The following is an 8,066-nucleotide window of genomic DNA, read 5'->3' on the forward strand; positions in this document are numbered from 1 at the left end:
CTCAAGTGGGCCATACTATTCATTCTATTTATTTTTATGTATTTAATATTAGGTTATTTATAAATCATGTACAGTTCAAAGTTGAATCTCCTTCTTCAATTATTGTTTTTCATTTACACCACCAAGTATTCTCCACAAAATTTTTCTTTCTCAAATAGTGTGATACAATTTTCCTCCAGTTTTGTCATTCTCCAAGCTTCAGAAGCATATGTCAAGACCGGCCGGACATCTTATTCCGACATACTTGAGTTATTGAATTAAAGTTGAAAAATTTACGTTATCGAATGATTTGGAAATTTGCAAAAAAAATCGCAAGGGTTATTATTGATGTTTGTGTAAATGAAATGGGTGAATTTTAAAAATGCAATTGTTATACTTTAGTTTTAATAAAGCCAAATTAATTATCTGCAAAAAAAAAATTGTTGAATACATACAATCATAAATTATCCAATTTGACAATTTTTTAAAATTAATTTAGAGACAACAGGTAGAATTGAAATTAGTCTATTATATGATAAAACATTTTTGTAGCCGGCTTTGAAGATGAGTCTTTGAATATCACATTTTAATACATTCGGAAATTGACCTCAATCAAAAGGGAAGTTTAAAAAGTTAGTTAAAAGTTCGATATTATTGATAGAGAATTGTTTCAGTATTGGAATATTTATGCCGTCATAATCATAGGAATCATTTTATTTGAAAAAGAATGTAAGATATAAACTTCATAATTAAAAACCTTTAATCATCAAGCAAAAGATCTATAACGCGAAAAAAATTAACACTTAAAATTATCATTACATGAAATATTTGAAGTAATAATATTGTTACAAACATGAGAAGTAAGCTTTGAAATAAATTTATAATCATTTAATTCCTAATCATTCATAATGAGACATGCAATTTATTTGACTTGCACCATCTATTTATAATCCCATTTTCGCTTGCTGGTAAAGCATTTTTTAAAATTGTTCTCTATAAAATTCATTTTTTTTTCAGTCTTATTTTAATTTCAAGGGAGTTAATAATTAATTTATAAGTTACTTAATATATTTCTTCTTGAGGATATTTTTACAAATTTTTGAACAATTTCACTTTTCTAAGAACCGTAGAATAAATATTTGGAGTCATCCAAGTTTCGTTATATTTTTCTTATTAAATTTTGTTTTAAGTTCAGAGTTTTTTTTTAATCGAATATATAATAAATAAAAAAGAACTACATTGCTGATCTAGAGAATTTCCTACATCCAAATTCATATTACATTCGTATTTGAACTGCAGATGATTGAAATAAGGATTGTAACCGTCTATAACCGAAATCAAGAGAATGTCGACTTTCACCGGTGAATGTCAACAATCACATAGTCGCTTTGGTGAATGTCCGAAATATTTGTAATATCCGATTTGATATTAATTTGTTCGTTGATACTATTATATGTATTCGTATCTGCTGCGGATAGATTGGGAGAAACATCAGTGTTCGTCGTACCGGCTAAATGCATACTGGGCAGTGGCACTTGATCTTAAGAAAAACATTGATGTAGGGTATACCGGGCAAATGTATACCTGGTAGTGGCACTGAACCTTGAAAAGACATTGATGTAGAGCAGGGGTGTCAGACTCGCGGTCCGAGATGAACATTTTTGTGGCCCAGTCAATATATCCGAAGCAAAGTAAAAATAAAATAGAAATGTGAATTAGAAACGAAACCAGCATATGAAATTATAATATACTTTATTTATAAACTATACGGATCATTTTAAATTGTCCACTCGAAAATGTAAAATTCTAATTGGCTGAAATGGAGTCCGTTTCACACTAAGCTATCAATTAGATAGTACATAATCAGGTTTATCTTATTATAGCGAGGTAAGTTGGTTATCTTGCTCCAAGGTTCTCAATCAATTTTGGGATTTGAAAGAAAAAATATGTAAGTTTTTACAAACTATAAATCAAGATACAAGCTTGTTTTCCGATCAAATATGGTTTCAAGATTTATCTTTTATGGTTGATATAACCAAACACTTATCTGATTTAAATTTATTGTTACAAGGCAAGGATCAGATCATTACGAACATGTTTGACATAATTAAAAAAGCATTCAAATGTAAACTATTTCGTTGGGAAAGGCAACTGAAAAATGAAGATTTAACGCACTTCCCAACGTGCAACAAGAACAAATCTAGTTTAGATGATACTGCATCGTATCAAAAATACGCAGAAACAGAATTTGAAACAAGGTTCAAAGATTTTAATTCCTTGGAAGACAAATTTTGTTTGTTTTCTTCGATTTTCTCAATAAATATAGACTTAGTACCCAGTTATATGCAAATGGAAGTGATTGAGATTCAGTGCGACTCAAATTTGAAGGCAAAATTCATTGAAATGGGTGTGCCTAAATTGCACGAATATTTACCAGCAAGGTTTGAAAATACTCGAAAATTCGCGTATGAAATTATTTCCAAGTTTGGAAGTACTTATCAGTGAGAGCAATTATTTTCTGTTATGAAATGAAATAAATCTCCTGTTCGAAACCGTATTAATAACGCTCACGTTGGGTCAATTTTGAAAGTAGTCTCGACCAATAAAATTTCTCCCGAAATAGAAAAGATAATAGCAGAGAAGAGATGTCAAGTATCAGGACGTAAACAATAATTTAACTTTATATATGTTAATTACAATTCAAAATAAAAATATTTGTTTCTATGAACATTAATTTTTTCTTTTTTTGCGGCCCACCTGAAGTTAAATGTTGTTTATTTGGCCCAAGTTAGCTTTTGAGTTTGACACCCCTGATGTAGAGCATACCGTGCAGTGGCACTTAACTAGACCTAGTATATATTTCGGACATTTAGCAAAGCGAGTACGTGATTGTCAACATTCACCGGTTTGAAGTCACCAACCACCATTTCAATCATTCACAGTACACAGAATCATTAGAATGTTTCGGATTAAATATTTTGTTAAAACTTATTGAATGTATAGTGATCAATTGAACTGGTTAAAAAAGAACTGCAGACGCATTATTTTCACCGATCACATTTAATAAACATGCGATTTGCGCATGTATCTAGTTTTTATATTGATACAAGACCAAGAACCACAAATATAATGAATTTAAATATTATTGTATACATTATTATTATCGGAGTTGAGAATATTTATATTCAAGTCAAATATAAAAATAGTATGTTCATAACTTAGCTTCGATAAAGTAGATTTAAGTTCTGAAAAAAGTGGAATTAAATAAAGTAGAATTAAAACCTGAAATAGAAAATTCATGTTAGTGGTAAACGGAAAGCAAACTTAATTTCTAACATTTGCTATATAATAATATAGTCACAACAGTAGTAAAATCAGAATCTATTTTGATGAAATCAAGGTTTTCATGAAAAAATGTAACAAAACCACCAGGTTTATTATCTTGTCTTCAGTGAAATTTAGAATTAAAACCGTCCATTAAATTCATGTTTTTTTTCACATCTGTATTTCTGATGTAATTATATTTGAAATTCTTTTTATACATTCTGAAGTTGGAGCAACAAAATTATCAAAATTTATTCGGATGTTTCCGTTATTTACATAAATAATAATAAAACTGTTATTAGTTGGCAAAAAAAAAACAAATTATTTAAATCATCCAAGTTTAATAATTACTTACAATCGGGACGAATTACCTGTATTGGGTTAATTAGAAAATTCGACGTCTTGAGCTTGAATTCCAGAAATTCCGGATGTTTCATTTCTTCTTAGATAGATCTTGCCACCCACCAAAGCTTTAATTTGTTTTCATTTTTAATTTTTCTTGAAAATTAGAAATCTTTTTTTTAGAGTCTCGTTAAGGCTAATTTCACAGGCACAGTTAAGGGGCCTTTAACTGAGGGTTTAATTCTAAAGAGGTTCTTTCGTTTTTAAGACATCGTCTTTTTTACTGGTTCGGATTTTAACTTAAGAGTAATAGATTTCGTCGATCTTTATCGAAACTGGGTATTCGATGGATGATCACAACATTATCAGAAAAATTAAATTTTGTTGTTCACCGATCTATAATAATATTTGGTTAATATTTTCGGAATTCTTGAAACTTCCGAATAGGCACGACGCAAGTATTGCATTGAGTCTGTAACAGCTAATTTAAATTCTACTGTTGTTGTTATTTTAATTCGTTTACTTAGCAATAGAGAGGTCTGGGAAACATTCCTGAAGATGATCCGAAAACATGCTATCACAATTTTGGCACGCTTCTGTAGCTCGACGTCCTGCACGCGATGTCGAGCACTTTACGGTAGAACAGGACCCATACCGCACACGTTTAACGAGGACCCATACCGCACACATTTAACGAGGACCCATACCGCACATCCTCGGTCCCCACGCAGACTGATCCAAGTGGTCACCCACCCTCACACTGACCGCAGCCAGTGATGCTTGAATTTGGTGATCTGATGAGTAGAATACACAGAGAGAAAAAGTTATATCCAGGCTCACGGTGGGCTTATTTATCGTTGAAGCCATAGCAGGAGTAATGAAAATTTACCTAACGAATTCCGTTACTGATAAAGTCCCGCAGTGGACTGATCGTAAAGACACGGCTTCCAGTAGAGCACCGAAGTCAAGTATCACTGGCTGCAGTCAGTAAGTGGGTGGGTGAACACTTTGATCAGCCTGCGAAGGCTAGGGACCAAGGGTGCGCGGTATCGATTCTCGTTAAACTGTTCTACCGTAAAGTGCACGACTTCGCGGGCAGGTCGTCGGGCTATCAATGTAGTGGAGTCATCTCGTCTGCAGAGAATCAAATTTGCGATAGCATGTCTTCGTATCATCTTTAGAGATCGTTCCCAGACCGTCGCCAGTAGCCATTGTGCAGCTCTAGTGCGACGTAAATGAACTACAAACAAACAAAAACTTTTGAATATATTAAAAACTTGAAAGTATTATGAGATCGGATGAGCTAAAAATTAGACATACTAACTCGATTCAAGCTGTTACCAGAATGTTCAAGATGTTGTTGTTGTTAATTTACGTCGCACTAGAGCTGCACAATGGGCTAGTGGCTACGGTCTGGGAAAACATCCCTGCGGATGATCCGAAGGCATGCCATCGCAATTTTGATCCTCTGCAGAGGGGATGGCACCCCAGCTTCGGTAGCCCGACGACCTGCGCGCGAAGTCGAGCACTTTACGGTAGCACAGTTTAACGAGGACCAATATCGAACACCCTCGGTCCCTACACATACTGATCCAAGTGGTCACCCACCCGCACACTGACCGTAGCCAGTGATGCTTGACTTCGGTGATCTGCTGGGAACCGTGTCTTAACGATCAGTCCACTGCGGGACGCACTGAATTCGAATCTTTGCCTATGAAGATGCCGGAATTGTTACTCATTTAGCGTTACCCAGTGGTCACCTGTGAACCAAAGTCACGGATGCGAGCAACGTTGCCTACGCCACAAACCCGTTTATAGGGTGGGCCACATTCACACACAACAGAGGACAGCACAAACATCCATGCCCAGAGCGGGATTCGAACCCGCAGCCAATGGCTTCGCAGTCAGGAGCGCTAACCACTCGGCCACCTGTTCGGAATATATAATTTAATATGAACTGTTGCCCACACATATGAATTAACTTCATGAAAGAAGAATTGAAAGAAAATGTGATGAATATAATTTTTTCTATCCATTTTACTACAAATAAACAACAATAATATTAAAATTTCTTGCATCTACAACCCACCGTGTAATGAATTCTCAACAGATTTTATGAAAAAACTATTCCCTCCCAATCTTCCAACGATCGCTCTTGGTGATTTTAATGCTAAAAACGACATATGGGGCTGTAGAAAAGTTAACAAACTTGGAAGACAACTGCACCAGCTCATTAAAGAATTCGGACTCACAGTCTACGCTCCTGAAAAACCCACCTATCTCCATCATAGTGGAATGCACCCTCCAGACATTTTAGATTTCATGATTACAAATACAAGTTCACCTTTTGCTATTGAAACCCTAGATGAACTCAGCAGCGATCATTTCCCTGTCTGGATCACTACTACCTTCGAAATGCAGGATAACAACCAATTTAGACGAAAAACTGACTGGACTTTATACCACAACATCCTTCATCTTACCGATTCTAACGAAGACTCAGCCCTCATTTCCAATGATGATATAAACTCCTCCATTAATAATATCTCTAACGCTATTACCTATGCATATAATGAAGCTACAGAACTCAAACCCATCAACCTGAACAACTATAAACTACCTCATAACATCAAAAAACTTATTAAGGATAAAAATAAACTGAGAAAAAGATTCCAGAGAAACTTCAATCCGGAACTTAAACGTCAACTTAATAAATTAAACAAAATTATAAAAGAAAAATGTAATCAACATAGAAACAGCCTATGGAATGAGAAACTCGAAAGTCTGAACAATAGTGATAATTCAATTTGGAAAATGACGAAGTCTCTGAAGAGATCACCTCTGAACAAAATGCCTTTAAAAGGGTCAAACGGCCCAGTATATACCTCTGATGATAAAGTTAGCATTTTCGCCAACACTATGGAGGACCAGTTCAGCAACAATACTGAAAATACCTGCCCCATAAACGATAAAATAGTAAATGACCACTACAATAATATTATAAATCAAGACAACCATATTGAGAACAACATCGAACAGACATCAGAAGACGAGGTCACCTGCATCATTAAAACCCTCGCAAATAAGAAAGCTCCTGGGCACGATAATATTACGAACATCATGATAAAAAATCTCCCTCGAAATAAAGTATTCCAAATTGTTAATATTTATAATGCCTCCATTAAAAACCTATATTTTCCCGAGGAATGGAAGAAATCAGACATCATTCTATTCGCCGAGCCCGGTAAAACAGCCTCTAATCCTGAAAACTACAGGCCTATTAGTCTACTCCCCATGTTATCAAAAATCTTTGAAAAAACTATTCAACGAAGACTCAATGATTATATTCACCTACTCCCAAACCAACAATATGGCTTTAGGAAGCACCTATCAACTACCAAGCAGCTTGTAAACATCCTCGAATACATCAGTAATGCTAAATTTAAACACGAAACCACCCTTATGCTTATGCTCGACGTGGCCAAGGCCTTCGACCGAGTATGGCATAAGGGACTTATCGTAAAACTACATAAAATGAATATTTCATTAGACCTTATTATTTTAATAAACTCTTTCCTTACTGATAGAAAGTTCAGAATTAAAATCGATAGCTCGTTCTCAGCTTATAAAAACATTCAAGCCGGTGTGCCCCAAGGTAGTATCCTCGGGCCACTACTATACATCTTATACACAGCTGACTTCCCTATTAATAACGAAAATCCAAACGAATTCACAGCCCTATATGCCGACGATACAGCAATTATCACGAAATCTATGAGCCATTTACAAGCCTTCAAATACATGCAAAACAAGATCTACAATATCGAAAAATGGTGCTCACAATGGAAGATAAAACTACACCCGGATAAGTGCCAAATGATTATTTTCAATAGTAAAAAGAAAGGTAGAACTATTCCTGATATAGTCCTATACAAGCAGATCATTAAACCCACAAAGAGTGCAAAATATCTAGGAGTCACCATCACCTCTAATTTAAGTTGGAAACAACACATAAATAAAATTATTGAAAAAGCGAATGGCGCCTATTGGGCCCTCAACTCCATATTAAACTCGAAGTCATCTTTAGACTTAAAATGCAAGCGCACTGTCTACCTAATGGCAATTAGGCCAATTCTAACTTATGCCTGCCCCGCCATTAACACTCTAAGTGATCACTTAAAAAATAAACTCTCTATGGCAGAAGGGAAGATTATAAGAAGACTCGTCGGCGCCCCTAAATGCATTAGCAATAATAGTATAAAAAGGGATCTTAAAATTGATGACATCAACGTCTATATAAAAAATTTAAACCAAAATTTCTACGATGAAGCAAAAACCTGTACCACCAGCAATTTTAACTCACTCCTAGATATTGAATTAATTGACGACAACACTAAATTTAGCCCAATCACTGTCTTTTT

The sequence above is a fragment of the Parasteatoda tepidariorum genome, chromosome 10 (assembly GCF_982258835.1).
Source record: "Parasteatoda tepidariorum strain Cologne lab strain chromosome 10, Ptep-v5.0, whole genome shotgun sequence".
NCBI classification, from domain to species: domain Eukaryota; kingdom Metazoa; phylum Arthropoda; class Arachnida; order Araneae; family Theridiidae; genus Parasteatoda; species Parasteatoda tepidariorum.